The 24262-nt window shown below is 47.3% G+C and overlaps 1 protein-coding gene across 23 annotated transcripts in view; it reads left to right on the forward strand.

Annotated features, from left to right (window-relative positions):
• Positions 1-24262, forward strand: part of LPP (LIM domain containing preferred translocation partner in lipoma) — a 639448-nt gene that overhangs the window by 28259 nt on the left and 586927 nt on the right. For 18 of the 23 annotated variants that reach the window (XM_045811268.2, XM_087861490.1, XM_087861508.1 and 15 more), the window contains one exon: positions 18514-18637. The exons of 1 other annotated variant lie outside the window; for it this stretch is intronic. The gene's annotated coding sequence lies outside the window, so the exon portion shown is untranslated. 4 more of the 23 variants (XM_087861499.1, XM_087861497.1, XM_087861501.1 and 1 more) reach the window with 3 other exon arrangements.

Below are 24262 nucleotides of genomic sequence, written 5' to 3' on the forward strand. Positions count from 1 at the left end.
TCCTTCCCTCTTCTGTAGGATAAGACCATTAGGAATGAATGAGAGAATGCCTGGAAAGTCCCTTTAAATTCCTAGGCTGGAAGTTTTGAAGAATTCACGGAAAAATCTCATGGGAGTATCTGGGTAGCCGATAGCCAGGCGCTGCACTTGCTAATATGTAGTACATTTAGAAACATGGGCCAAGCATGCCCTGCACGGCTATATTTAAGCAGCTAATTTCAGTACCAGCCTTGGTGCAGATTTCATGAGGTCTAAAGAAAGGGCCAGGAGTGTGTGCACATGTGTGTACAAGGAATTTATGGGGAAAGGTTTTGATGGATATGCAGGATGGATATGTAGAGCTCCAGAGGGCAGACTGCCCCGTGCCGTGTTCGGAGAGTCGTGTCAGGCAGAGCTGCTGTCTCTCTCGGGCGGCTCACTGAGAAGCCTGGCTGTGCAGGGAGGACCTCCGGTGAATGGAGGCTGACACGGGAGACGCCGGGCTTGAGGCTGGAACTGCTGACTCCAGGCTTGTGGCAGCGGGGCTCAGACCTGTGGGTGTTGGTAGGTTGTGCTGTGTGATCTTTTCCTACTTACCGAAGCAGGGACCCCGTGGTGTGTGAAGCCCTGGGAGCCGGATGCGGCCCCAGTGCCCAGGTTTGGAAAGGCTCTAAATGCTGCAGTGGTGGCCGCGACAGTGTCGGACATTATGGGAACGAGTCACTAAGCATGGGCATGGGTGCGGGATGACATTTCAGAAGTCCGTGACAGTGTTGCTCTGAGCTCTGGGAAGTGTTTGCAGACGCTCACTGGACCATCTCCTCAGCCCTGTTGGCAGAGACCCATTTTTTATCTACTCCTTTGGTGGCACGCGGAGGAATGGTTTGGGTTTTAGAGCCCAGGAGACCTGGTTTTGAGTTTGTGCTCTGTGACTTTACAACTCTGTGACCTTGGGCAAGTTGTTTCTCCTCCCCTGAGCTCCGGATTCTTCATCCGTATCGTAGGGGGAGAAGATTCTTTCCCTGTAGGGTGTTGCAGGGATTGGAGAGAATGTCTGTCAGGTGTCCGCGCTGGCCTGTGGGGGGCACCCAGTGAGTGGGTCATGAACATGAATCTTCTTTACCTGTCCCTGTGCCGTCTGCAGTGGGTAGCTCTCCTGTCCTCCCATAAGCCCCTCAGTTTGCTGACTTCATGCCTTTGCTCATGGAATTTCTGCTTTCTAGAAATTTCTCCTTTCCTTTACATGTCCTTATTTCCATGTGTTCAGATCGAAGCTCTGCGTGCTTTCTAGGACGCCCTCCCTGGGCATCCCAGCGGACAGTGGCCTGCTTCCGTCCTCCTCTTGCGATGTGGCTCATTTCTCATCCAGTGCTGGGCGCTGGGAGTTCTGTTTATGCACACCTCCCCCGTCGGCTCCCCGAGGTCAGGGTTTCCGTGTGATTCGTCTCTGCCCTCCTGCACCATGCCTGGCACACAGTGCTGGGTGCCCAGTAAATGGCCCTCAGGTGACTGAGAAAAAGAAATGATCGGGCCGATGGCTGGCGTGCCCGGGCTTTAGAATCGGAGAGGAGAAGAAGAAATTGGTTTAGGAATGGCGCGTGAGGCCTGCGGGTTCCTCTTTCCTCATTCAGGGTGCAGGTTGGGATTGCCCGGAGCCACAGTTCCTTGAGACTTACCACCTCAGGCCTAAATCTGCCTCCTTTAATTACCTCCTTTCCAGGGAACAGGAGTCCTTGTCTGCCCAGAAGCAGCTAATTATAGCTCCCACCTCCAGGCCCTGGGGCGCTTCTAGGCCACAGGACCGAGCCGCTTGAGCTGTCTGTTGACTTTGGGATTTCCTCAGGGATTCTTTATATTTTCAAGTTTGCATTAGGGGCTGCTTTTTATTTCGAAGCCAGCACAGAGAGGTGAGGGGCATTATCTGTTCAGAATTTTCTAGGAGAATGTTAAGGGAGAATTAAGGATCCTGAGGAAAATGGGAAGAGAGGCAGAGTGGCCTTAAAAGGGGGCCTCGCGGTGCACTCAGCGATGTCCGCAAGAGGGGCATTTTATAACGGTTTTCCCAAGAAAGTTGCCTCGCGTTTGGCTTTGTGACCTCAGGGTCACGCTATTGCAGCTCTTCCATTTTCCTTTGAAGTATTTTTTTTATAAAATATTTTAAATTCAGTTAATTAACATATAGTGTAATATTAGTTTCAGAGATAGAGGTCAGTGATTTATCAGTCTTATATAACACCCAGTGCTCATTACATCCATGCCCATCACCCCGTTACCCCATCCCCCCACATACCTCCCCTCCAGCAACCTTCAGTTTGTTTCCTACGATTAAGAGTCTCTCATGGTTTGTCTCCCTCTCTGATTTCATCTTGTTTTATTTTTTCCTCCCTTCGCCTATGATCATCTGTTTTGTTTCTTAAATTCCACGTAGGAGTAAGATCATATGATAATTGTCTTTCTGTGATTGACTTATTTCAATTAGCATAATGCCCTCTAGTCCCATCCACGTCATTGCAAATAGTAAGATTTTATTTTTTAATGGCTGTAATTTTTTTCCTTTTTCCTTTTTTTTTTTGAGTGAGAGTGCATATGAGATGGAGTGGGGGTGGGCAGAGGGAGAGAGAGAGAATCTTAAACAGGTTCCCTGCCCAGCGTGGAGCGGAGCCCAACGTAGGGCTTAATCCCATGACCCTGAGATCATGACCTGAGCTGAAATCAAAGGTTGGATGCTTAACCGACTGAGCCACTCAGGTGCCCCCTAATTTTTATTTTTAATTTTTTTTATTTTAAAAGATTACAAAGTAGCCAGAGAACAGCATAAGACTAATTTGGTAAGAATCTTTATGTTTTAAGAATTTACCCTGCCCCCAGCAAAAAAACACGTGCATAAACACACACATTCACAGATAGCAAACTGACATTTGTAATACTGCCTCAAACCTGACTTTGCCTGATGATTCCATGTTACTCCTTGATTGTTCAGCATTGAGCTTTATTTCGTTGAGTGCTAAGCTGGAATCATCTTATTGGCTCATGAATGTCATTTGTTAAATTTTCTGGAATTTTGCAAACTGGTTGTTAAATGTAGCCATTATTAAAAATTAAATTATTTCTTGCCAAATGCTTTTTCTGTATCTATTGAGAGGATCATATGGTTCTTATCCTTTGTTTTATTAATGTGGTGTATCAGGTTGATTGATTTGTGGATGTTGAACCACCCCTGAGCCCAGGAATAAATCCCACTTGGTCAAAAAAAAATAAATAAATAAATAAATAAAAGATCTCAAATAAATGTTCATAGTAAAAATAAAGTGAAATAATACAAAAAAGCATTTATACAAGAACAAGAATTTCTTGTCCTATTTCTTCCCACTGTGGTGTCATTCCCCACATATAACCATTTTTTGTTTTTAATTCTTCTCGTGGTTATTGTCATATCTGTAAACAATGTGCTTATATCTTTAGTTTTTGAGTAATTAGTTTTATATATGCCTGCTGACCTTTATGATAGGCAGGGACAAGCTCATTTATGCCCCACAGGTACTTTGCCCCCCCCTTCCCAATTGTTGACAGTTACATCACTGATTTACTCTCTTTGTTCATTTCCTTTGTAAGTTTACATAATGTGTGTAAATCTCCATTTCTTGCTGTATCAACTTTGGACAGTACCTCTTCACCCGCCATTTTGAAAGCTGGAGATGCTGGGTCTTCTCTCCACCTTTCCTGTCTCACTTCTATTCATAATTTGTCACTTATTTTTATGTGACATTTGCCTCTTCAGCCTTTATAATTGATCATGTAAAATGCACTTGTGCATGGTTTTGTAACCATAAGTGAGTCTTCTCTGCTGTGTCTGTGGGTTGATTTCAAAAGCTGAAAGCAATCAACAACATTTACATTATGATTTCTAGGTAACTATTGCTCAATCCGGGGCTAAGTCATGTGCTGTGGTTTCATTTCCTTTTCTAGGGTTCTGAGGTCACCACCTTCAAGCCACTCACAGGGGACTGAACTTTCCCTTAGCATCACAAGCTAGCACATTCTCCAATCCCTCCTCTATTTGTTTAAAATAGTCCCAGGTTTTTGTTTTATTTGTACAGTGAGCTTCTTGCCTTTCCTCCTCCTTTAATATTCTTGGAGTCTGAGGTTGTGTTTTTTTGGTTGAAAGAAGAAAATTAAGTATTTTCTGCCATAGCCCATATATCTTCTGTCTTTCTAATTCTCTTGCCTGCTTGGAGTCTCTTCTGTGTTTCTTTTTGGAGTTCATTAACTTTTTCTTTTATATTGGGCTGGTTTCTCTAAATTTGGTTATGATTTCTCATGCCGTCTTTTGTTTTGTTCTGGAGTTTCTGATTGCCTTCTTCTATTTAAATCTCCTACCTTTATCGTAGCTCTAAGTATTTCCAGGCTCTCATGGAGGACTCCTGAGTCATGCTATTAGCTATTAGTCATCATCATTATTATTCCAAAGCAGATATATTATTAAAGTATTATCCACCAGTATTTTCTTATACATATTCTTACGAGGCAGTTTTGTTTGCTCTTCTTTTTCCCACTGAATATTCATTAACATTTCCAGATTATTTTATAATTCTTGTGTTTTAGTGGCCACTCATAGTCCATTGATTAGTTGTGCTATTTTTAATTTTAGCCATTTACATATTTTTGGATATGGATCATTACCAATTTCTGCTTATAAATAACACTGTTATGAACATTTTAATGTGTTAGGCTTTTTTCATTAATTTCTTTTACAAGTGCTTAGTAGGGAGAGAAAACTGGGAAATCTGGCATCATCTTTATGGACGTAGTCTCGTGATTATACTCTTGTTGGAGTCTAGTGGGGGACCACTTAACATTTTGTATTAAGAAACATTTTTGTGGGGGAAAGGAGCAGTAGGAAGCAGGAGAGAAGTACCACCTCTGAATCAACATGAAGTCTAATTGTTTTGGGTAGTCGGTGATGACATTGTACTGAAGCTGATGATGAGACACATAGATCTGGACTATCACAGCCTGGAGAGGACCTGGTTCAATAGTCCCAATTTAATAGAAGAAAAAGGGGATCCAGAGGGGAGAAGGACTCACTTCAGGTCATGTAAGTAGTTAGTGGCAGAACCAAGTCTTGTCTCCATACTTTCTCACTTCTAGCCTGTTGGTTTTTCTTATACAGTCTCTTATAATTTAAAACATTTGCAGTTTTATTTCTAGGTGTATGAACTGTACTTCATGGGGCTGGAAATCAGAGAAATTCTCCATCGTGTAGAAAGATGCAGAATATTTAATCACAGAGAGAATACATTTGCCTGGAACGGAATCAGGAAGAATTTAAACTCTGAGACGTAAGGAATCGTTCCTGAGATGAGGGAAAGTGGTAGGCCAGCCAGGGCCCTTTGTTGGGGTACAGTTGGAGGTATGCTGTTGTTTTTGATCATGGGGAGAACTTGGGGGTTTGTTCTTGGCTCAGATACTTCCATTCTCTAGAACACAGATTCTTCATCTATAGCATAACAGAGTTGGACTCGGAGGCCTTGGCGTCGTAGACCCTGCAGCTCTGAGCTCCACGCGTCCACGATTCTGGGTTATGTCCCATGTCCAAGATGACTTGAAAAAAAACAAGCAAGTCCTTGCTGAATCATTACCAGTGTCACCTGCTTTGGTCTGGCTGGGAAATAGGTCAGAGCTTGGCAGACGTGAAAATGTGGTTAGCTCCAGCTGTGAATTCTGCCTGGGTCCCCCTTGTGGACACCTGCCTTCAAAGGGTCTGTGGGAGGGGGCTGCCACGTTGAGGTAGGGACCTAGTGCTGCAGTGATTGATAGGAGAAGGAGCTATGTGGGGGTAGGGAGGGGGCAAAGGAAGCACAGCTGGTGACTGGTACAGAAAGACAGAAGCAGGTATGTGTTGACTGCTTATCATGTATGGAGCTCTTTTTTAAACTACTCCCGAATACCTGGGAGTAGGGTCATCATTTCGATGTTAAGGAAGAAGAGACTGAGGCTGGGAGAGATGGAGTTATTTGTCCATGGTTAGATCACTGGTGACTGGTGGTTCAGGGAGTCACTTTTGGGTCTGGCTTCAAATTCCCTTTTCTTTTCATGGTCCAAGTGTGCTCTGCTGAAGGGGACAGGCGACGGGCACAGTCCAAGGCCTCATCCTGCTTGCAGTCGAGGAGGTGAGACAGACAACAGACAAGTAAACAAATCCCTGCTGTCAGAGATTGAAAGGGGCTGTGCGGGAGAACAAAGCAGCATTGGGGGACAGACAGCAGGTGACAGAGCTGCATCCTAGTCCCACACGTCCTTGCACAAGAAGATCGTGTGTCACTGAGCTCGGCTGGCCCAAGGAAACCGAGCAGCTCTGGATGGAGATGCTTGAGGTTATAGACTTTAGCGCTGGCCATGCTCTGAACCCACTGTGTTTTCTTGGAGAAGTCACCTCCCCATCATTAATACCGAGGAGACCCTGTCCTTCCTACCACACCGGGTGATGAGGGAAGAGAAAGTGAATCACTGTGATGTGCAACCATTTTTTAAACCTCAATAGGTTATAAAAATAAAGGAATGTTTTTAACAGTTTTGGGTAACTTTTCAATGGACGACTTCTTACGTGTGCCTTGCGGGAACATGTTTCTTTTGGTCACTTCCTTAGTCCAAGAATGAGGACCCCAGGCCAGTCTCAGGCAAGTTTGGGTTGGGTTTGTCGGCATTGGGGCCACTGGAAATGTGCAGTGGAGAGCTGGCCTCAAGGTTGTGCCAGTGGAGGAGAGGGAGAGGGATGGGAGGATAGCAGCTGGGCCAGGGAGGTGGACTGGGTGTCTGTGGGAGATGGGAGTCAGATGGGGTCCAATCTGACGCATAGTAGGGCAGTCGGGCACATGGACAGCAAGAGCTTGTTGAAGGCCCACTATGTGCTGGGCCATGGCTGAGGAGGGAGAGGCATAGGAGACATTGTGAATACTTCACTGTTTGCTCCAGGCTTGCCCTGTGCCAAGTGTTCCATGTGCTTCTGGCGCTGAAGGAACATCCTACCTCGTAGTTAATATCTGTCCTGTGCCACCGAGTATGCAAATCAGCATTTAGTTTAGGGGGTAAGTTATACATGTAGGTGGGGGTGATATTTAAATGTATAGAATACCATGTACTGAAGGGCCACCAGGGGAACCTTTTTGTTACCGGATTGTGGAGAGGTTCGGGGCTGTTAAGGGAGGGATTGGGAAAACTGGGGCACACCGAGGGGCCTTGAAACAGAAACTTCTTAACAGCAGACAAAGAAAGACTCCAATATTTAAGCAACGTGTGTGACCATATCTCTGTGTACCGGGAAGGACCAGCCTTGCACTGGCGTGCAGTACCTTTCACACCCTTGGTGCAGGCATTCATGTGCACACAAAACGCAGAGGAGGGAATGACTGGAAAGGCTTCCTGGGGTCCGTGGTGTGGGGTTGGGTTTTGTGAGATGAGTATGAGTATGGTAAAGAACATTTGAGGATAGAGGGAGAACATGGGCAAGAGCGCCAGTGTGTGAAACAACCTAGAACTTGACTGGGTGAGGGATGGGGGCCCACGGGACCTGGTGCTCAGCGGGCGGAGAGTGAGCAGTGGTACCCCTGACAGCAGGGAAGGAGGGGGGAAGAGCCACGTGTCTGTGTTATCCTTACAAGGGAAGGGGAACGATCTGGACCAGGAAGGAGAGGCAGATTGTATCTTTGTTTTTATTTTAAGTCCTAGCTGCCCTGTGCCAGGCGTGAGGCAGTTTGCTAGTGCCGTCTCTGATCTCCCAGCAGCCCCATGACGTACGATTTTCATCATTTCTTCATCTCACAGGTTAAAGCAGAACTCCGCGCGTGACCTGCACCGTGTCACACGGCATGCGCAGGCTTTGAACTCGGATTTGTCTGACTGCAAAGCCGGACACCCCACTCCTACACCACGTAGCCTTTGTGTCCTGGGAATTTGTGGTGACATCTAGGAGGAACAGGTGCTTTCCTTGCATGGAAGTGTAATTTGTTGCAAAGACTGGAGCCACTGGGATCTTCTTCTGCAAAAGGAGGACCAGATTCCTGAGCGTTGGCAAGGCTCAGGGAAGGGGGAGCCTCGGCTTAGGGGCCTTCCAGTCCCCTTGGCAGGACCACTGGATTTTACTGGCCGTGGAGAGTGTGTGGCTGAGAAATACCAACTGGAACAATAATTTATCTTTGGCTAGTAGAACTGAGTTTGGATTAAACGGCATTTGCCACAGAGTTGATCTGTTTTTTACCCTTTTCCTTTAACTTTGCAACCTGCGTATCAATAGTTTTGTCTGGCTGGGTGAGTCAGTGGGTAATTTTTAATTTAGCATTAAAAAACGGGGTCACATAAAGAGAAACAGCAGAAGATGTGGATGCTGGCCAACAGGGTTGAAGGCTCTGCTTTGCCACTCACACATTGTGTCCTCATGGTTCTCCACCCCTCGCCCCCTACCCCATCTCAGGGCCTCCATATTCTTCTTCTTCTTGTTTCTTTCCTGATGAATTAGGGTGCTGGATGGTCAGATGAGCGCCCTCATCTCTGGGGTCTGTGAGTGACACTCACCGTTGGTCAGTTAGCCACAGAATTTTCAGGGAAGTTTTTAAATCAGGTTTGTTGACAGGGACCTTGACCAGCAAAAGAAACAAACTGATGGTCTTCTTCTTTTTTTTTTTCTCCACTTAGCAGCTGTGCACCCAAGAAGTCCTTCTTTCAGCTTTATGCCTCTTCTAATCCCCCCAGTATTTCTGTGTTTCATACTCAAAGCAGGATGAAACCAAATAGTCGTTACCATGGACATATAGCTCTTGGAAGTTGGGTGGGGTAGAGAAGGCTTTCACTGTGAAACTCTAAGTGGTGTCTCTACAGGATATGTTCTGTGTGCCATTGGTAGAAAGGTGTTTAAGCCTTCAACCACCCCATCTCCCAGGCTTGGTCACACCCTGAGCAGCATTTCTAAGTCCCCACGTTGGAGCCAAGCTCTATCTACCTTAAGAGTGTGATGACTCTGGGAAAGCCTTGTTGTTTTTCTCTAGGAAAATCTGAGTGACCGCACGTTCTGTGTTTTTTGCAAGGGGAAGGGAAGAAGAGTGATGTTGGAAGTGAAAATACTCGTGTTAATGTAGCCAAGCCATGTTTATGAATGTGTGCACGTGGACCCGATGGTGGTTTATCATGTTATGAGCTTGTACGGCATACATTTATAATACAAAGACACTTCTGGGTGATACCCTACTTCCATACAGTATTTTAGTATCTGCACTAGTTTGAGTTGTACAGTGAGTCTATGTGGTATGCTGAGTCGAGGTTATATTTTTAGGGTGGGGGAAGTGGAGGCTCAGAGAGGTAAGCGGTCTGTTTGAGATAGATGTGAGTGGTAGGTCTTCTCATTCGTGTTTCACAGAGTCGTGTTGCTCTAAGAAAATTAGACTGACAACATTTGTGATTTTTGAAGGAAGAGAAGAAGTTTAGAAGGAATGGAAATTATGCGGTTTATGTTAATATTAAGCAAGGCTCTAGTCATAATATGACTCAAGACTGGGAATTTAAAGTACCATTGATAGAGGGAACGAAGCCATTGAGAGTTTACCAATTTTCTCAACGGATGACGGTCCATCCATCTATCCATCCATCCATCCATGCATGCATTCATCCTTCTGTCCATCACCTATCCATTCCTTTCATCATATGTTTTTACAAAAAATGTACAGTGTGCCAGCTTCCATGCTGAGCCCTGATTCATCAAAGTTAAATCGGAATGACGTGTGGCTGTTGAGGATGTAAAGTGTGGCCAGTTTGGATTGAGATATGCTGTTAGTATGAAGTATTCATCAGATTTCAAAGGCTTTATAGAAAGGAAGATGTCAAATATCTTATTAATAAATTTTGTGTTCCTTACTTACGAAATGGTAATATTTTGGTTATATGGGGTTCAATGAAATGTATTATTAAAATTAATTTCTCCGTTTTTTTTCTTGCTTTCTAAAAACGTGGCTTAGGCTAGCAAATGACAAATCACATTTATGGCTTGCATTATATTTCTGTTGGGCAGCACTGCTCTGGAAGCCTTTTGTCTAGTAGGGGAAGTAAGATACGCACCCATGTGTCCTTCTCTGACAACGTGCCATTGTCCGTCTTTCCTTCTCTGCCTTGCCTCGCCTTATTTGGGCTTCTTAGCCCATTTCCGTATGGCAGAAGCTGTTCTTACGCACGTCTGTGGGGGCCAATTCATTTCTTTGCAGCACTGCTCTGATCGGGCCCTGGTGGTATTGTGACTGTTGACTCCTCTTGCTGCCTTCAGTCTTCCTCTGCCCCTCTGGCCCCTTGTCCCGGGTGCTTCCCTGGCTCTCGTTCTCCTTGCATCTCCTACATGTGGGCATGGCAGAGCTCTGTCTTCGTTGTCTCTGTGCTCACGACTCCTAAGGGCTTAATTCCGTATGTTACTCCTGAGGTTCAGCTCCATCTATGTAAGTGCCTTTTGGATACTCCTGTTGGAAATGTTAAAGTTACCTCAGGCTCAACCCGTCTTAGCATTGTCACCTTAACAAATGATATCCCCCTCTGTCTCTTTAGTCATCCAAGCCTGGACACTGGGACTCATTCTGGACGCTGCTCCCATCCCCTCACCTTTCTGTCTTGTCATCCTCAGATCTTATCGGAGTTAAGCGTGGTAGACTCCAACCCGCCCCTCCTCCACCTTCGCTGTCCGGCCTCAGTCCATACCCTTAGCATCTCTAGCCTATAGAGGCTTAATTATTCTGCCCTTCTTCCATCCCATTCTCTGTTCTTCCAAAAATACAAATCCATTCATGCCATATCTCTCTTTTTAAAATGCTTGGATGATTTTTTCATTCTGGATAAATCCACAATCCTTTGCCTAAAGTAGAAGACTCTTGGTAATTTGGCCCCTGCCTCTTTCCATCATCGTCTCACTAACTCTGAGACAGATCCTGCATTCCATGAGATTGGAATATCTCATGAATATCCATGAGATTCACATGCACTGTTCCCTGGTGAAGACCTTGCTCCTTGCCCCAAGGTTATCACGGTAGCTCCCATATGCCTTTCAAGATTTCGCTCTGACATCTCTGCTTGGAATAGACCTCTGACCCCTGATAACTCCACTTCCACCCCTTTCAGCTATTTGTTAAAGTTGGTTGTGTTTCCTTGAGAACAAAGCTCATTTCTTTTAATTCTGTATCTTCAAGTCCAAAGTAGGTGTGCAAGAGACGTTTGTTGAATGAGTAAATGCCAAAAGTAAAGGGTAGAGATAAGTTATTATAGAAGTTGTGATTCTGGCTAGGTGGGGATGGGAGCAGGGCAGGCCCCAGGAGAGGTGGCATTTGAGCTCTGTCTTCAAGTCTGGTGGCATTGGGCTGGGAGGGTGCAGAGGAAACCCTGGTGGTCATCCTTTATGTGCTGGTTCTACAGGGCACAACAATATAGAATAGGCCCCTCCCCTGGTCAATACTGTCATCACTAGAGTAAAGGAGACCAGTCCTAGGAGTCCATCTGGGCTAGTGTCTTTCGTTGGTCCTCAGCTTGGTTATATAACTCAGCAGAGCGTCCTTCCCCCAGTCCACAGCCGGCTTGGCAGACAGGCACCCCATCCTTGCTCGTGAATCGCCCTGGGGGAAAGGAATACAGAATGATGGCTTGCATTTTCATCTTTACTTCTCCTTTGGAGCTGTCTTTCTGGATAGTAGAGAGGTGACCTCAGCAGCCAGAGACAGGAAAGAGCAAAATGAGTCATCTCAGGCCCTAATGAGGTGCATGAGGGACCCTTGCTGGGAGGGTCAGGTGAGGTCGTGCTGTGCCCATGGTGGGTTTTGCCTCGGGGCTCTAGGCCGCGCTGGAGCAGAGCTGAGCTAATTTTACCCACAGGAGCTGACTGTGCTGAAGGGCAGGGCTTATGACATTGGCCTGCTCATTCTGTGATGCCCGGAGAGCTCCCAGGGTACAGCCCTGTTATGTACTGGATGATTTTCCTCCTCCAGATACATACATTTTTCCATTCAGTGTGCTTGTCAGCAAGCAGGGTGCTCAGGTGCAAGGAGCTCCAGACTTGGTGGAAGGCCGTGGGGCTGGGTTTGGGTCCTGCCCTCCACTCCTTGCTTACTAGCCATCTGACCTGGGACAGTTATATAATCTCTCCGAGTCTCAGTTTCCTCATTTGTAAAGTAGGACTTATACCTGTGTCCTCCTATTGCTCTTCGGTTCACACACCGGGTGACACTTAGCCAGCATCACCATGTGCCAGCCACTGTTCGAGCTGCTTTGCTCATAGTGACTCATCTAATCCGCTAAGCCGACCGATGAGGAAGGCACTCTTGCTATCTCTATTTTACAAATGAGGAAACAAGGACAGGAACAGACATTTCTGGAGGCCTCCTCTGTGGGGCTGCACAGAGCAGATGGGCTAGGTCTGTAGCCGGCATGCCTTTGAGGTACTCAAGTATTCAGTGACAATTCTGGAAAACAAAGAGGTCAAGCCAAGAATTCTTGGGAAAGAGTCAGCAATTCTGCTGTAAACACTCTTTGTTTGATATGAATTAGAGTTTAAGTTGACCAGAAACTAGTTTGTGTAGCTCTGATTAGCTTATGCCCTGCTTTTGCTGGTCCTTAGGTCTGCTAGGCTCATTGTGGTAGAGTGAGCTGTTTTCCTTTCTTCCACAGAGGCCAGGGAGAAGGTCCCAGGTACAGACGGACTAGGGTCGCACTTGAGCAGATCAAGAAATAGAGGAATGAATCATCTATGAACTGATGTACTCTATCCACCCTCCTAACCCGCACCCCCCAGGCCTTCTGCATCTTCAGGCTTAGAGTGAAGGGCAGATGCTTCACATCCTTTAAGTGGAAACGGGTTAATTTCGGGGGAAGAGATGCTCACAAAATTGTTAGAAAGCCTGGGGCAGTGGGAGCGGGAGGCTATGTTAGCAGCTATTGGGTTTCTGAATTTATTCTATAGCCACAGTGCGAGGATGAGGAAGAGAGGGTTAGGAAGCCACTGCTGGGGTCTCTAGACTTTTCTCAGCATCTCCGTAGCTGGTGTTAGGACACTGGATTGCCACGTGGAGCGGCGTTTTGACTCGCCAGGGTGCTTGCCAGTAGAAATAGGCAGGAAGCTTTAGCCTCACTTCCGCCTTGTAGGTCGCATGCAAGTACGCCTTATTGCTGGACGCGAATTCGCTAGCTTCCAGGCAGTGTGGGAAATGTAGTTTCTAGCAGTCTGCTTCTGCAGTACGGGAAGGTGCTTCAGAGGTGGGACGGAATTCTGGTGAGGCTGTGGAGAACGTATACCCGCCACCTAGACGCTCCTTTAGACGTGCCCGTGCGTTATTATCCACAGACGCTGAACCTGTACCATCAGTTATAATTCCGCAATATAATTAGGTCTAATGTTCTACTTAACATTTGTTTATTTACCTAAAATATATAACATGAATACCCTTGATACCCCCAAAATGCAGGCCATTTGCCCCGTTTCAGTTTCTGAATTGTGTTCTCCTTACTTGTGTTTCTTTCTTTCTTTTTTTTAATTCCAGCATAGTTAACATACAGTGTTATACTAGTTTCAGGTGTACAGTATAGTGATTCAACAGTTCTCTACATTATTCAGTGCTCATCATAACGGGTTCTCCTTCGTTTTGATGAAAGTAGTTGATTTGTAATCTTCCTGTTCAATTTAATGTCCTCTTGGGAGTGATGCCCTGGACAGTTGTCTTGTTTACATAACTTGTTCACAGATGTTTATTAGACACTTACTATGAGCCTGACACTATGGTAGATTTGGCACTGTGGGCAGGGAAGTCATCGATTCTTCCATTGGGAGCCCTCACTGGGAAGAGAATGACTAAGCCAGGCACATAATAATACAGGACAGTTATCATTGATGTGCTGGACAGCAGGCTGAGCAAATTGAAAGGGAAATGGTTCCAACTAGACTGAGAAACGAGGCAGATTTCATGTAGGGTGACCGTGGCTGGTTCTCGGGTGGGGGCAGTAACATCGCTCTGAGGGATCTGTGTGGATGTGGTGGAGTGTTTTTGTTGTCTCAGTGCTGGAGGCGAGAGCACGATTGTCATTCAGTAGGGCAGGGCCAGAGATGCTGGATGTCCTGGAAGGTATAAGGCACTGTGCAAATAGCTGCCTTTCTTCAAAGGGCAATCCACTTCCTGTGGGGAATGACCAGCAGGCCTTGAAGGCTATCTGGGATATCTATATTTGATCTTGGGCTGGGAAGGGTAGTAGGTCGAGCCACGGGAACAATGCAAGCTAAGAGTTCAGTCCGAGTAAAGCGAAGGATGTGTGCTGAGTGGCAGTGGGAGGGAGTCAGTTCATGGTGAGAATAGAAGTTTGAGTCCCAGTTCCTGAGAAGTTTGAGGTATTGCATAAAGCACTTTGACTTACTCTCTTGCCATTGGGAAGCCGCTTGAGGTATTAGTGCAAAGTCTGTGAGCAGAAACCTGGCCTCGTCGTACCACGGTGTCTCAAGTAGATATCTGTGATGCCTTCTGAATGAATGAATGCCCCGTGCAAGTCGTTTACAGGAGTTGGACTAGTTGGTACCTGAATTCTGCCAGATACAGGATCCTGTGGTCCTGGGAGAGCCCGGCAGGCAGCATTTGGACTTTTGGAGAGTACCCGGCGGCCTGCTCCACGCATCCTGTCTCCACATCAAACGAGAGGGTGGAGCTCAGGCAGTAGTCGCATTGCCTACACGGCAGAGGGGAGCTGATGTCTTAAGCATCTGGAAGGAGAGAGGGAGTCTTCCACGTGCCCACAGGCCGCGAGGCATGTGACGCGCAGACTGCGAGTCCGCATTCATGCTCTGGCCTCTCGAGCTGATTAGACATCGCCAGTCACACCCGCAGTTTGCTGACAAGTTTCCTGCGCCGTGACCATGACTGCTGCTGCTCTTAGGGAGCCGCTTGCTGGTCCGGGTGGTGACGCTGTCACGTGGTGTGCCCGGGGATGTCCTGTAGGGTGCTGGGGGCCCTCTGACATTCTGGTCAGTCCTTCGTCCTCCTTTCGTGGTGGGCTTCGGGGCTTGGGAGGGAGAGCTCGGGAGCGGACTGTCCAAACACGTGTGTGAGAGGCGGCTTTGTGAGCGCCTCTCCAGTGTTTCATTCTGAACCCCTTCAGGAGGAGAGACACGGGGTGTGGATGTGTGGGATGGTTCCGGGGCCCTCATTTTATGGTCCAGGGAAGGAAAGTGATTTACCCAGCGCCACACAGCAAGCTAGCCACAGGCCAGCCCAGCACCTTTATAGCAGGGCTTTGATGGTACCCTGCTGCTGGGGGAGAGTGTGTAGTGACACAGGCTCTGAACTTGGCTATGGGCTCAGCTCCTTAACTATATTACGGACCCTCAGCTTCCTCATTTGTTAAACAGGTGTCATGGTCATATCTGACATTGAGCTTTTAAAAAGATGGGGCATGAGAAAAGATTTATTGACTACAAAGAAATACAGAAGTATCTCTTCTTCTGATGTGGATGTTTATGGACTGGAAATGCGTGGGACCATCTGTAGAGAAAGGATGGGGTGTGAAGACTTGGGGATCCACTTCCCCATTGCATAGTAAAGAGATTTTGCAATCGGATTTGGAGGCATAGCACTAGTACGGAGATATGGCCAAATCTTAGGGTTGGGAGGAATTGGGGGTACATTCTTTCCTGGAACCAGGGATTCATGTAGCAGTATAATGGGAGATGTGGCTAGAGAGATGGATTGGGGGCCCATCCTGGAGATCCTGAATGTTGGCCTTATTTTTTGTGCAGTTCAGATTACTGGTTGGGTTAGCTGGGAAGGCCAGGATGACATGGAGGTTAAGCTGGCAGCGCCTTCAGGATGGGCAGGGAGCCTGGGGCAAAACTTGGGGATCGCGCAGTTGGAGCAGGGGCCTTAAGATGAGTTGATTTCCAAGTTTTAGGCACATTTATTTTTTGCAGTGGTTCAACTTTCTACTTGAGGTTATAATAAAAATGATAGTATAGGTATAGAGGTGAGAACTTTTCAAGAGTTTCGTACCCATTAACTCCTTGGTTCTATACAAATTAAGGAGAGGTAGAAAGCAAGATTGTTCTCATCGCTATTTTATAGATAAGGAAATTGAGATTCAGAGATAGATGAGATTTTTGAAGCCACTTGGCTGGTTGGTTTCGAAGGCAGAAGCTGGGACGCCCAGTCTGACACTTCCTTCTGTGCCAATGACCTGGGTCAGTGGTTTTCTCAAGCTTGCTTTCTTCACCCTTGACTGTCTTGGTTGACTTTCTTGGAAGCCTAAAATGGCCTTGGGTTTCAAAGGTTCCTGAAACAAGCTGTAAGGTTTTTCACAGATGAGCTGTGGGGAATTTGGAACACAAATGTTTTCCTCCCTCTAGCTCTTTATTGCTGTCATATTGTTTGTTCAGGTTGAAAATGCCCATGAGAGCATTGAGCCCTGGTCACTTCCTGAGTGTCTTCTTTGCTTTGGACACAGCACTACCTCTTTTACATCTGTGAACTTAGATCAATTTATAGATGAGGCGATCATAACACAGTATTTATCGTCACATTTTACTAAACAACTTATGCACATTAGGTAGTTCTAATGAGAGCCCTATTCGGTAGATAACAATGTTATTTCCCATTTTACAGATGGGAAAACTGAGGCTTAGTACGACATCGTATATTCGCTGTCTTGCTGATGTAAACACAGAGCTGCTTAGTTAAGGAGATATAGCTCACCTTGGAGGTTACTACCGTCAGAACTGGGAGGTACTACGAAGAGCTCAGAAGGCTGCTGTTTTCAAGCTGTGCTTTCCTGAGTAACACAGTATTGCGGAACTGTAGGAGTGGAGTTGGGGTTGGGGTGCTGGGTGGGGGAGGTGGCAAGTGGGGGGAAGAGCTGGGGGAAGGGGAGCTCTGGAGCCCAGCCTGAGCAGCTCTGGTGTTACCTACTTTACAAGTAAGCATCTGCAAAGCGTTTTGTTTAAAGGAAAGTCTCTGCTGCTGGGAAACAAAATGTTTGAAAACCACTGTGCTAGCCCAGTGTGTCTGTTCACCAAAGCTGAGAGACAGAGTGGCTTAGCACCGGTCACACTTGTAAGGGGTCCTGGGTTTTTTTTTTCCCTTTTTCAAGGAAATGTGCATTCTGTCTACCTCCTCCTGAGGCCTTCGGGCACCTGGCTGCAGGTTCAGAGTCATGCAGCCTCAGAGTGCTGCAGAAGCCTCAGGCCTCCCCATGCACGTGATCCTTGACCTGTGTCCTTCAACTTGGCTGTGTCTCCTCTTCAGACCTTGTGAACCTCACTGAGATTAGTTCCATTCTGTGAAGGATAGAGTGGAAATGACAGCCAGTATTGTGTTACTCCCCTGGCCCAACCTTCAAAGACACTGTCTGACTGAATGCATGTGACTCTTGAGTGTTCATTGTATGCACAGCGCTGAGAACACAGGCAAGGTTCCTGACTCCAAGGGCTTTCTGGGGAGACAGAAGCAAATAAGGAATACGGTCGACTATTTTTGTAGAGAGTTATGCTTGTGATATATATGATTGTTATCTCTGATAGTTATGTGTGGATGATTTCATCTCGTAGAAATGGTATAGGGCGAGACTGGACAATAGGAAAGAAGTTAGAAATTGGAGAGTGCATTCTAGAATTGCAAGGGATTGAGTTTGCCTTGGGAATTAAGTTAATGCTGGCCTCTTCCACTTACTGTCTCTGGGACTTGCATACTGTACTTTTCCTTTCAGCCTTTATTTCCTCATCTGTATAATGGGTAAGACTGCCTAGGTCACAGGGCGGTTGATGGGATTAAATGGGATGATATATGCAGCCTGCCTCGTACAGTGCTCAGCACAGAGTAAGCACTCATTAAATTATAGTTGTTTTTCTTCTTCTTCTTTGCCAGTGAGGAGTGAAAGAGACCATTAAAAAAAAAAAACCTGATCAGAGTTTTGCTTTTTAAAAAACACACTCTGCTTTCAGAAATAGAATCAATCTAATCACCTTAGGCTACAATAATTATTCAGCTTCAATTTACCTGTCTGAGTACCCCTTTCTGTCTTCACTCATCCGCCCACTTCTCCCACTAGTGGCCTATACACATAGCTGGTCACTGGACATGGCTCTTCATTGCCTGTGCTCAAATCCTTCCTTTTGCCGGAAATGTCCTTTGTCACCGCCCCATCCCACCCTCTTTTAATCCCTAGGCTGGGAGTCTCTGCCTCCCACTGAGGATACCCTACTGAAGTCTGAACTAGTGGCCACCTCTTGTCCCATGTTGCAGTCGTGTCTGCATCTCAGAGCCCTTTGCTGTATCCTCCCTGGGGATTCGGGGACACACTCTTAATAGGTGCTCACATATCGCTGTGATAAATTAATTTAGTGCCTTTCTCCGATGTTAAGCACAAGGAAGCAGATGATAAAATGCAAACCAGAAAACAATCATCACTGAGCTGTGTGCTCATCAGCCTTGGGAATGGATTTCTGGGGGGAAGATCTGGCCCCTCCTTAAATGACACTGATGACTTGGATCTTTGCAGAAATTGAAGTGAATCCTGATGACCAGCGTGTTGGGAGAGGCCTGAAGGAAGCCGGCCCAGTGAACTGCACTCTCAGAGCTTCTTGGGTACCCTCTGCTCCCAGGTGATCTGCAGCTGACCTCTGGTATGCAAATGGACCTCTCTCTGTGGCCTGGGACGTGTGAATTCCAGGTTGAACCTCCCAGAGCTGTGCTGGGAGGTTTAATGGGTTGCTGATTTCTGTCTTTTTGTTATCTGCAACTTGAAATATCCTGTGCCCTTGATTAATTCATGCTTGGGAACTTCCTTAGTGCTCTCTGGTAAATAGCTCGTTACTGTACGCTCATTTCCCCACGGGCTTATTGCAGAGAGACTGGAGCCTGTGTTTCTAACAACTTCTCCAAGGAGAACATCACAGGTCACGTTTCCGGAACTGAGACTCTCAGGGGGTCTTCCGTACACCCCTCTCTGTTACCTCTCCTTGGGCTGGCATTCACTTGTAGCTGAGAAGGGAGCGCTGGGAATCTGACAGTGGATGTCGAGTTTCACCTGCCAGCCAGTGAGAAGCGTAGAGAAGGCAGAACCCTGGAGGACATCAAATCATTTCCCTTTCATTCCCAGAGCCTTCATGTTTCTTTGTCTTGAGAATGACCTCACTGCTTTTTTGTACTTGTAATGGAATGCACAGTCATTTACAAGTAATCACACAATAATCCCTTACACTTTTGGACCGCCTTTCCGTTTTCCAGAGGGTTTTAACTCTCATTATCTCATTTGATCCTCATAACTGCTCTGCGTGGAGGCAGGAGGGCCATTTTAATCTCTAATTTTCAGGTGTAGAAACTGAGGTTTAGGAAAGTTAAACAGTTGGCCAGAGGTCACACAGTTATTAGCATGTGGCGGCGTTGGAACTGGAATCTCAAGTAGTCTAACTTCCAAACCAGTGTTCCTTTTCTTACTTACTGTGGGTGTGACCTTGGGAATATACTTAGGCTCTCTGAGCCTCCTCTTTGCTGCCACGAACTTGGGCATAAGGCTCGCAGTGGAGCTGCCAGTAGGGATTAGATGAGACTGTCTGGGAAGGCCTTTGTAAGCTGCTTACGGGAGGCATCCGGCTGCATCTACCTCTAATCCAAATAGTGCCATCAGAACCACGGCAGAGCAGAACATTTTGGTCCCCTGTTTGGTAAAGACCATGAGGTCCAGAATGGTGCTGGAGTGGTCGGGGATCACAATCTCGCAGCCCTGTGAGCAGCAAGTCGGCCCCACCGTCTGGCCTGCAGGCTGCTCTGTGATCTGAGAGCACTTGAGCTGGAAGGCCCCCTTTTCCTGCAGAGCTCTCTCTTAATGTTCCTCGAAACAGCCTTGTCTCCTGGAGACAGTTTTAGGCCTGGCAGGATAGGGGAGCAGGAACGGGGAGCTGGGAATGGGATCTGGATCCTTGAGCTTCGTCCACAAAGGGTGGGAATGCGCCATGGGGGAGGAGGGTAGAGGTGGGCCGAAGAACGGGTCTCCAAGGTCTCTCTCTCCCCATTTCTCAGCAACTGAGAAATAGGGTGCGTTTGTGAGTCTGCAAGGCCGGCGGTCCACGTGCAGAATTGCAGGTCGGGAAGGGCTGCTTCGCAGTAACACTTCCTGGGGAAACCCAAAAAGGATGGATTTCAAGTTGGCAACAGATGCTTTGGGAGTTAGCAGTGCTGTATGGCCGGAAAACGGCTAGAGTGCCCCGGGGTTGAGCTCTTGGGGCGCTTCATTTCTGTCTCCATATTCACCTACAAAAATTCCAAGGCAGTGGAACAGACACAGGTTGTTTGTATGGTTGGAAAGGGCGGGAGGAGGAACAGGAGGGGGAAAGCCCGGAGCCAGATTTTGTGTCCATATAAGGGAGAACTTTCTGTTGGAAAGATGGAATTTGCAGTTGCAGGAGATAATGATCACCACCTCACTGGAGACCTCAGGGCCACCGTGGGGGATTTATGACCAGGGGGCATGTCAGGCTTAGTGGCATTTATGGTCCTCTCTCCTGTCAAGATCCCAGAGCCAGTGGCTTTCAGTGGTCAAGGGGAAGAGAGGCACACATACATCAGGGAATGCAGGGCCCTGTTTTGGATATGGAAACTGATCTCCAAATGCAATTTTGCAAAATGGAGGGTAGTTGGTTTTTCACACCTGTCCCTGTAGTCTGCTTACCCCTTGGTTTTCAGAGTTTCCAGGCCATCCGTGGGCAGCTGTTCTCCATGGAATGTCTTTGCCCTCTGCTGGTATGTTCCTGTTGGAGTATTGGAAGGGACTCCGAGCTCCTGACAGGATGATAGTCTTTCTACGGAACTACCAAGTCACATGGCTCCACGTGGCGTCTTCTCAGTTACGAAAGAGGACCATCCCTTTACCCTCTTCAGACCTGCCCCTGGGCTCACTTGGGAGTACTGCAATGGCAGGAGCTCTGTCCTGAGTTCTGGTTCTGGCATGTGGTGGAAGTTTCTCTGACCCTGGTGCCCTACCTCATTTAATGGCTCCTCACATTTGTGTGCGTTTCTTAAACATGCCACAAATAAGAAATGCCTGCTGCTTTGTGGGTATTTATGGCATGCTTGCAAAAATATAAAGCAAGTAATCAGGATAAATGTCTCATGACTGTTTGGATGGACCAAGTAGAAGCTGCTTTTCGAGCACGTAGTTGGACAGTTTCGGGTTATCTACCCAGGTTGTAGATGATAGAATATGAGCTGCAAGAGGAGAACTGATTTTTCCAAAATCTTAAGGGGTGGCAGACCTGGGCTTAGGGCTTGGGTGCCGTGGCTCCCTGAGCGGTGCTGTTTACTGGTGGAAGATTCCCTGGGGATGAGAACTAGCAGCCTCATGGTGCAGACCAGGAGGTGGGCAGGGATTCTGAAAAATGGCTCACATGACCTAGAGAAAGCCTTTGCAGCCAACAGTAGAACAAGATCACTATAAAAAATAGAACCGCTGGGAAGCCGAGGTGTGGCTTCCGGGCTGACCCCTCCTGCCCTACACCGCCATTTTCCCCAGCATCCCATCTCTCCCCTTTGTCTTCTGCTAATTCCATCCGGAGTCATTTTAGACGAGGTCCATTCCTGACTGACTTTACTGGTCCAGTTTATCATACCAGTTATCAAACACTTCTCGGGACCTTCTGATCAGAAGTCATCTTACAAATTAAATTGGGCATTCAAACTACTCCCCCTCCCCCCGCCAGCAGCGTTCTCCTGAAAGTCTGGTTTTATTCTGCGTTTTCCTGCCTGGTGTCTGTCCTATGAATAACTCATGTAAAACTAAGTTCCCAGGAGGATTCTTCACCCAAGGGAGTCAGGGAATTGGGGCCGAGGGTGGGGATTGTTTTAGGGCTCATCTGCCATCAGAAGAACTGTGGACTGGCTTCTTGGTGACCCCTTAAGGTGCATCTCCCCCAGATACCACCCCCCTCCTCTGAATTAATAGATTGACTCCATAAATGTCGTTGTATTCTAGATGGCCCCATTCCTCAGGTGAGCTTAAAGCCTTTCAGACCCGTCACTTCCTTGTTTGGGCTGGGGAGCCTTTTTCCTGTAGCAGGACAGCCTGTGGAGCAGTGGAGACTCTGCTTCTTTTGGGGTTAATCATTTACTCCGAGTAAGGAATTGTGTCATAAGTGGGGGCATGTTCTTTAAGTGCCAGAGGAGAGAAGGGTGATTTTTCTGACATCCTCTAGCCTGCTTCTCCATATATGGAAATGTTTACCCACCACACTGATCTATTGGAAGAGAAGGAGGTGACTCAGGGTTTAGAAGAAGCAGGATTTGAATTCTTGTTTCCAGAAACAAAGTCGCCCTCATCCACCCCCCCCCCCCGCCCCCGTCCCCTCCGTTCCTTTGCCCCTTGTTCTGGAAGCTGAGGAGAGAATGTGTCAGTGCTGTTCCCCTCGGGCCTTGGGACCACCTCTTTGCAGTGAGACTCAGGGTGTGTGAGAGGGAGTGAGGGCCAGCGGAGGGCCAGCTGCCTGTGGGGCCTGACTCGCGTGAGTACATCGTTATTGATAGAGCGAATGGCGTTTCTGCTTGCAGACCTGGGGCTTGCAGCCCTGAAGGCTTGCATGGCGATGGGACATGTTGCTGGGAGCGCTGGCCACTTTAATGTGGGGTGTGGACAGCTACTTTCCCAGGGGAGCTCTTCTCACAGTGGGATTTAGAGACGGATTCTGCCTGAGGGAAAATTCTATTTGTATGCAAAAAAAAAAAAAAAAAAATGAGACAGGTATTTTCTCCCACCTGAGGCCTAGCCAGAGTTGGGTAGAAAGGTAATTTGGGAGTGTTGTCGTCTGTCTGATTGCTAGGGCTAGAGCCAGAAGCCAGAAGCCAGAAGGACGTTTGTGGACACTTGGGGAAGGATAGTTTTAGCTTGAAAAGCAGAGTTACGGTTGGCCTTAAGAGCATAAAAAAGATTGCTGTATATGCAGCATTTGCATGGCACCCGCAGTCTGGAATACATAGCCGGCGTGCAGGACCTTGTGAGGGTTGATGGACTGTTAGAGCTGGAAGGAGCCTTCGAGATGATTGGGTTGGTCTGCCTGGGTTTGCAGCAGGATGGTGGGCAGTGGAGGCCCAGGGGGCACAGCTGACTCACTCTGTAGATACAAGGCTGGTTAGTTGGGGTTAGAACCCAGGTCTTTTGGCTCTCGATTGTTCCTCCTTCCACTATGCTTCGGCTGCCCCCAGGCAGAGGTGGAGAAGAACATGCCCATTTTGCAGATGAGGAATTTGGGTCTCTGGGTGTCAGAGCTGCCCGCATTTACTGATCTGAGAGCTAGCACCTAGCGAGACTGAGAGCTAACACCTAGTTCTCCCAGTTCAGACCTCTTTCTATCATGTTCATGGGCTCAGATGCCTGGATTTGTTATTTGTAAAATTTTTCCTTTTTCGGTTTCTACCTACCTTTGTTCTGCTTCCGGTCATGCGGATGTTGTTTGACTGTGAGTTGGTTGCTGTCTTCTGATCTGCTTTGCTGTCTGTATCTTTTTGTTTCCTGAAAGGGGATGAGAGCTTGTCCAAGCTGCAGAACCGAGTAGTGGAGGCCCTTATTTCGGTTTCTCCCAGGCGGTGGAAATTATGCACGGGCCTTGAAAGAGACTGAGCAGGGCTTTCCATCTTAGCTTCTACCACTGTTCTTAAAGCTGCCAGAATTCTGGAGTGTAATTCCCATTGAAAGGTGAACCCGACTCTGAATGGATTTTATACACAGGCACACACACAGACACAGACACACACACAGAAACACATACACACAAACACACCCAGACATACACAGACACACGTACAGACACACACAGCCACACATACACAGACACAGAGACACACGTAGACACACACACAGACACACACACAGATACACACTAATAAACACACGCATACTTCTTTGCCTTCTTGATACCATGGCAACTTTCGAGAGCGACTGAGAGGGCAGCAGCACCCTTTCTTACAGTCTACCAGATATTACATGACCATGAGTAGTTCTTTGTAGTCAGTTTGGTTTCTGATGAACCTGGGGCCCTTTCCTCCAGTTCAGGGAAGGCAGTGGAGATGTGGCTTGGGGAAGCACTTTCATGCCAGTGGCGTTAGGCGACAGATCAGAATAGTGCAGGAAAGTCCTCCGAGACTTCTGTCTGTGCAGGGCTTAGGGAGGGCCACCAGCTCTCTCCACTGCTCTGAAGCATCAGGGAAGCAGGTTCTTGCCCGGGATCACCCGCACCCAGCGTGCCTCCTGCTGCGTGACTCCG

Source organism: Ursus americanus, chromosome 4 (genome assembly GCF_024610735.1).
Source record: "Ursus americanus isolate L20-20 chromosome 4, mUrsAme1.1.p, whole genome shotgun sequence".
Lineage (NCBI taxonomy): Eukaryota > Metazoa > Chordata > Mammalia > Carnivora > Ursidae > Ursus > Ursus americanus.